Source organism: Leguminivora glycinivorella, chromosome 8 (assembly GCF_023078275.1).
Source record: "Leguminivora glycinivorella isolate SPB_JAAS2020 chromosome 8, LegGlyc_1.1, whole genome shotgun sequence".
Lineage (NCBI taxonomy): Eukaryota > Metazoa > Arthropoda > Insecta > Lepidoptera > Tortricidae > Leguminivora > Leguminivora glycinivorella.
Window position 1 is genome coordinate 26,818,292 of NC_062978.1, and position 7,637 is coordinate 26,825,928.

A 7,637-nucleotide genomic window follows, 5' to 3' on the forward strand; every position below is an offset into this window, starting at 1 on the left:
TTATATGTTTTTATTGTATATTGTTTTGTAAATGTTTTTATATTTTATTTTTATATACTTATATATTGTAAAACACCTAACCTAAGAAAGAAAATAAATACTGAGAATAATAATAAAAATTAAATTGTTATGGGATGTGACAAGGGAAGGAAAACTTTGATCGTTACATGCTTATATCACAAAAGTGACGATTACAAGCTTATTAAATCGTAATAACCTAATAAGTATTGGCAACGTGCGTGACAGAGTGGCGCTGATTGTTATAAATACACGTCATCATGGGCATGTCCAACATCAATGCCAGCAGCGGCCGTTGGATTAAAACTAACTTTAAACCATAGAATTTAATTTAATATGGAAAAGCCCACAAATTGAGAACAGCACCAGTCATGCACCTAGCGAATAGCTTTTTATACTACTTATAAGCTGCTCCTCCTTTGCTTACAAAAAAGTCTGCCGAAATTCACGGGGGTGAGAAAATAACACACGCAGAATAGTACATTACGATACAAGTGCGTAAAAAGGAAGTTCGAAACGAGTGGCGATAAATTAAAACACGACCGAAGGGAGTATTTTAAATCGACACGAGTTACGAATTTCCTTTTGGCACGTGTATCGTGCGACGTTTTTCAGTACAGATGGCCATCCGAAGTTTCGACCTGACATACAATGAACCACTTCTCGCACTAGTGCGTATAAAAACACCATCTGTACTGAAAAAGATTTTTGTCAGTACACACGCACATTTTGATAAAAATATGACACATTATCCTGGTGAATGTTATTAGTATAAACTCTATTATAATCGCAATTAAGTTAATTCTTACAAATGATTGAAGTCTAGTCTCGATGGAGTTTTAATAAGCTTTATAGTCAGTGATCGGAATAGGCAGAGTACATTTACCTACACTTGGTAGAACATATAAAAAGTAGACTTCCTTCCTTACTTTTTTTTGCGTAACTAACGTCCCGGGAACCTACCGTAATTAATATAGTTCTAATTTCTAAATAGGTCAAAATACACTGCAAACTGACCTAACTCGAAAATAAAATATCAAAAAAAAACGTTGTTAAACTAATGTCCACTAACTTTTAAACAGATAAATAAAAAACCGTGAAAGAAATTTAAAAACCGTGACGAGTGGCGGAAAACAGGGTAGCACGCCCAACTTTTAACTGCCTGTCGGGGGAAATAATTCGTGTATAAGCGAATTTTGGCATAGTTGTAGAGAATGGTGTCTTAATTCACATACTCAAAGTACTCTTGGGTCGGGGTGGTAATGGTGGTATGGAGGGGAAAAGACGGACAATAATAGTACATTGTACTAACGAGAGTAAGTTGGCTTGCTGGAGCGATTTAAAGAGTCGAGTTAGTAATATTCATACTTCCCGAGTTACGCACAATGTAAAAACATTCACACATGCATTATAAAAAAAAATCTTCTCTGTCCATCTTTTCCTCTCCATATTTCATGATCCCAGATAAAAAGTGAACATATTTTTTTTGTAGAGAATTTTCTGAAGATTACTTGTGTCTTGAAACATTTTTTGCTACGTGGCACAGTTTAAGAAGTATTCACGAAAAACTAAAAAAAAAGGGACTTTTTCCACCCCCCCTCTACCCGTTATCTCCACCCAAACCCCCGAGTACTTTGAGAATGTGGATTAAGACACCATTCCCTACAATTATACCAAAATTCGCTTATACACGAATTAGGAGGTAGGCTTCGTTGAGTGTGCTAGGGAGGCCTTTGCCCAGCTGTGGGACACAATATAGGCTGTTAAAATAGTATATTATGATACAAGTGCGTAAAAAAGGAAGATCGAAACGAGTGGCGATAAATTAAAACACGACCGAAGGGAGTGTTTTAAATCGACACGAGTTACGAATTTCCTTTTCGCACTTGTATCTTACGACGTTTTTCAGTACAGATGAGCCTCCGAACGAAACTTCGGAGTCCGAAGTTTCGACCTGGCATATAATGAACCACTTCTCGCACTAGTGCGTAAAAAAACCACCATCTGTACTGAAAAAATAGTTAATTGTTTTACAAGGGGGCAAAGTTATTGTTTAACTGCACGTGCCAATATTGATACTCGAGCAAGCGAAAGATTCCAATATGGCAAAATAGTACATTACGATACAAGTGCGTAAAAAAGGAAGTTCGAAACGAGTAGCGATAAATTAAAACACGACCGAAGGGAGTGTTTTAAATCGACACGAGTTACGAATTTCCTTTTCGCACGTGTATCGTACGACGTTTTTCAGTACAGATGAGCCTCCGAAGTTTCGACCTGGCGTATAATGAACCACTTCTCGCACTAGTGCGTAAAAAAAACACCATCTGTACTGAAAAAATACTATCGCAAGGAAGTCATTTCGTTTAAAAATAAATATATCTACTCTGCCTATTCCGATCACTGCTTATAGTACAAGAACTTATTTAGTTAAAAATAGAATAACTAAGGAACTTATAAATTTGGTCTTCTAGAAAAATTTACCGTGTAACAACATGCACTGTCTAACACAGTCCGTTCTCTATTGGGAAAAGGTGAATTTTTGAGTAGAGCATTGGCGTTTAGTATGGGTATTATACACGTCCTCCCGAGTCAAACAAGACCGGTAGCCACTTTGAACTCCGTGTCCGAAGGGGGAGAGGGGGTCAAAGTATGGAGCTCCTGCTGCTCAGAAAAAAATTCTGGCCGATTAGTTTGAGCTTTTGAGTCAATTTTAGTGTCATTTTTATGTAACTACTTTTTTAGGGTTCCATAGCAAAATATAGCACAATATTTAATAATTTAAATGAATTTTTAGTAGCCACGAAATGCAAACAAATCCTCATATTTCCGTATTTTTATACTAATCATGATTTTTAAAAAATATTTCTAAAAAGCCTATTTTATTAGTAATCTTTGATGATTCTAATATTTGATGTAAAAAAAATATTGAAAGTACTGCAACGATCGCCATCGCAGCATAGGGGACAGCATAAAGATTTTTAATAATCATTATACTGCGCCCCGAGTGTTACCCACGATCAAGAAGAAGTGACGTGTTAACTTAGGGTATATCGTACTTCCTCCATACTTAATTTTATAAATAATATTTGTTAAGGCACTTGGGCGTGGCGTGAGGAAGTAACAAACACAGTATGCTCACAAACTTTTGCCTTTATAATATTACTGTGATTTTTAATCTTCTTCAATTTAAAAACGAAACGAATAGTTTACATAAAAATGACACCAAACTTGACTCGAAAGTTCAAAACTAATAGGCCAGAATTTTTTTTCTGAGTACCGGGAGCTCCATACTTTGACCCTTTCGGACACGGAGTTCAAAGTGGCTACCGGTCCTATTTGACTCAAGAGGATGTATATAATACTCATACCAAACACCATGTCTGTACTCCAATATATATACCTCTCAATACAAGCATGCCCAATAGAGAATGGACTAAACAGTACAAACTGACGTCTCTTGAGTTGGGTCTCAGCAGCGTGTTGAAACCATTACATGTCTCGAAACTTTCCTCCGTTACATTTGGAAATGTCTGCCTTACAGCACCTGTAAAATTTATAAAATGTTAGAAAACCTTTAGATATATTATCTTAAATCAACATTAAATAAATGTCATATACAAAGAAAAAGTGACCAAGGCCTCCAGTGTTCCGAGCTGGAATCGAACCAGCGTACTCCGCTTACCGGGCGAATGCCTGAACCACTCGGCCATCGGTGCACGAAGGCAAGGGTCGAAATTTCCAAGTATATAACATTCCCGAAGGCTCGTGGCGCCCTCTGCCATCCCTGAGGTAGAACAGTATGGTTCGACCTCCACAAGTTCAAGTTCAAGTTAAAATATTTTCTATGAAAATAATTTAATTTGTTCTTAGAGTATTTTAAATCAATTTGTACTAAACGCATATGAATCAGTCTTTTGCAAAAACGTCATTTTTGGCACAAGCTTTTTTATCGCCGACTGTACCTTTCTTTCAACAGTTGTCTACTGCTCTCCGAGATGTTTCTAAAAACCCCTTTTACTCAATGGGGATACGACGTTTCATAACAAAGTTCCTATGACCACCTTTCTGCTCCATCATCAGATTAGCGCCATGATACCATAATATTGCATTGTCACATGATTTACATATGCATGCAAAATTTCAGCTCAATCGGAAACCGGGAAGTGGGTCAAATTTAGCTTCTACGTTTTGACCCAAACTAACACTAACAAGGCAAGTTGAATAAAAGCTTGTAATAAAAGATGGACATTGCCCTTTATGAAAGGTTCATAAGTACTTACGTTTTAGAACATTCGTCAGTATTAGGGTAGATGATGAAATTGTTTTTTCCCTGTCCAGAAGTCATCCCACAAGATTGGTTCCAGACAGCAATTGATGCAGTCCCGTCCCGTTCCTTGCCTCCTTCTGTTTGCCTTAGCATATCCTAAAAAGAGAAAAGAGAGTCAGTGTTATTCAATCCATAATTACTTCAGCAGAAACGGGCGATTTACTACAGCAGGGGTTAATTCTCCATACAAAAGCTCTCGACTATTTCCTCCCTGGTTTTTTCAACACAGATTATTATATTTATTATCATTTATATATGTGTCGGACTGTCGTAGGATAGTCAAAATGGGTCAACAATTAGCCAAAAAAACCAAACGGTACGACACAGATTATTTCATTATTATTCAAATCCTCAAATTTCATCCTGATTGATTAAGTTTTAGAGGAGGAAACAGTTGAGAGTGGAACCTCAATTTTTATACTATAAATCTAGTTAATAACACAAACTAGTAAGAGATTTTTGCTATACCCTTTTCAGGGTCCAAATATGTACATATTGTAAAAATTATATGGTATGCAAATAAAGAACAATAGTATATTACCTAAGATTCCCTAATTGAAAGGGGGAGCTCCTTTCCATTTTAACATTTTCGCTCCTGTTGCCCCTCAATGCAGCCCGTGGAGCAGCTGTGACATACTCCATGTTATTATGAGCAAAAGTAACAAACTCATACCTAAAGCTGAAAATATAAAATTAGTTGAATAAATCAGCATCATTAATATATTTACACAAGTAGAAGTAGTTAGTTTCAATTAGATTTGAATGGTTTTCTCCTCATACCATAAAATTTATTCTATCTAATCTATCTCATATAATCTAATTAACAGGATAACGTTAGAGCGGGCAACATGTCCCGCTGCTGCTGGCTTGATTAGGCCTAGATCAGCATACCTAGGGCATTTTATTTTTAAATAACTAAAAACTAAACCAAACAAACAAACTCGACCTAAATCAATAAATAACCAGAACTGGCAGGCAAGCATGGTCGTGCGATAAATGATAAAACATTAGGCCATCCCATGCTTGCCTGCCTGGCACTAAGAATAAAACACATGGACGCCTAACGCAAAGTGCAGTTAACTCGATAGAACTCATTTCATTCAAAGAATCCATACAAAACTTAAGAAACAAAATACTTACTATATAATCCTGGTCTGCATTCCGTGGGTTTCCACTCCGTTCTATATGTGACGGTTCTGTGCCAGGTGGGCCCTGCCCTTTTTTGATGTCATCCGACCATCTGCTCGTGGTTTCCCGCCACCTCGGCCACCCAGGCTAGGTCTCCACAGCAATACTAGGCGACCCCATTGATCGTCATCTCTGCGAAAAATATAGCCGGTCCATTCCCACTTGAGTTAATCCTTTTTGCAATGTCGGTAACTTTATTGCGTTGGCGAATATCCTCATTTCGAATTCTGTCTCGCAATGAAATTCCTGGCATCGACCCCTGATAGCTCTTTGCGCCAGTCTGAATTGACGAATTCTTCCAACAGTCAGCGTCCATGTCTCCACGTGTCCACTAAAGTAACACAATTTGTAAAATACCAAAAATTACTTAAAAAACGGCACGGTGGACGTCGGCAAAAACTAATTACAAAATTTACAAGTCATGAAGTCAACAATCAAAAAGGTAAGAAAGATGGCGGACTGGTGTGCGTGCGGCTGTTCGTGGCGTCACAAGGGGCGTCAGGGTTACCAACTTAAATGTTTTACCACTACTTTTTCGTTTTCGCTACAATCCTTACAAAATTGTATAAAAGCAATACTTTGAGAACGAGGTATTTATTTCATTTATTTGTGTGGTATTTAATACGAAATTGCCTATTTTGATTTGATTTCCTAGTAATTAGTCTCATTTATTAGTAAGTATATTTAAAGAAGTATTCATTTACGTAAAATATGCATGCAATGCAATTAAGAAATAACTGACAAATAGTTTTGATACTTTTAATTTTTTCATATTTATTCAATTTTTTTTAACACGGAGTTTGTACTAACGGTATCTCGAATAAAAGATAACATATTAAATGATAATGAAAGTTGGAATGCACTGCACTGCACATATTATGTGCTGAGCTGTGCAACAATAATAATTATATCAAATTCAAGCACATCTTATAAGACTGGGGCGCTTGCCGCTTGGTATGAGCAACTGATGGGAAGGCTATACGAGTACATTACATTTAGTTAGAAATTGAAACTTTCTGCCCGTACATGGAATATAATACAATCTTATACTTTTAAACGAGCAATTCTTGTATATTTATTTATACTGACGATCTCGGAAACCGCTCTAACGATTTCGCTGAAATTTGTTATGTGGGGGTTTTTGGGGTGAAAAATCGGTCTAACTTATCCTTAGGTCCCGGAAAACGCGAATTTTCGAGTTTTCATGCGTTTTTCTTCGCGCGCCATCTCATGTGCAGTAGTTGTACTGTTAAGACAGAATTCTTTCGGTCGATGTAAGTACTATTTATTGCAAACACTAGATGGCGACACAGGTCAAGGCTAAAATGAATAGAAAAATACACTATTTGAGTTTTAGTGGCGAAACGCGCGCAATCTCGTGTGGAGTAGTTGTGTTGTTAAGGCTGTTTGAACTAGATGGCGACACATGTCAATGATACGATACAGAACCGAGCGAAGCTCGGTCACCCAGATATTTATATTAATAAGTGACACATTTACACTTTGCTACACCCGTATCAGGGTCCATGTATGTACATATGTATGTGGGCCCATGGGTGTACAGAATGAATGAGGTATGCAAATAAATTCTCTATTCTCTATAATATTTTCAAGTTCCTATGGGTACAAATGTTATTCTTCACATAATAAAAAATTGTAACCGGTTATGAAATTTGGTCGGTTATTGCATTCCCTAGTCTTAGGCACGCCATAGACAGTCTGAGAAATTCATAATCTTAAAAAAGATTTGCATCCAACCTGTCAGCTCATACTGACAGAATTTTCAGATTAAACTGACAGGTTGCATACAAAAAAAAGGTTGCATAAAAACCTTTTTTTTCCACACTGTGGCGTGGTGTGCCTTAATTAATACGTGCAGCTGAATAGGCAGATTTCTAGCAAGTAGTTTTTTTAAGCTGTCACTGTAGTATCTAAGTCATAAAAATAATGAGTTCAAGTTTAATTGGTTTTACATGAAAACTAGTGCCTGTGCTATGAATGCGTCACCTACAGAGCTGAATTTCTATTTTCTATTCTATATAATATAAAGCTACAACCCGACTGACATTTTTCAAAAAATGGGCAGAGGGAGTTTTTGTAG

General features: G+C 36.9%; 1 long non-coding RNA gene across 1 annotated transcript; it reads right to left on the minus strand.

The window, feature by feature from the left end:
- Window positions 1-2,294: 2,294 nt before the first annotated feature.
- LOC125228837 lies at window positions 2,295-6,535 on the minus strand. The gene is made up of 4 exons (XR_007177332.1): window positions 5,489-6,535; window positions 4,890-5,027; window positions 4,302-4,444; window positions 2,295-3,565 (listed from the first exon to the last, which is right to left on the minus strand). It is a non-coding gene; the product is annotated as an uncharacterized LOC125228837 (long non-coding RNA).
- Between the last annotated feature and the right edge of the window lie 1,102 nt (window positions 6,536-7,637).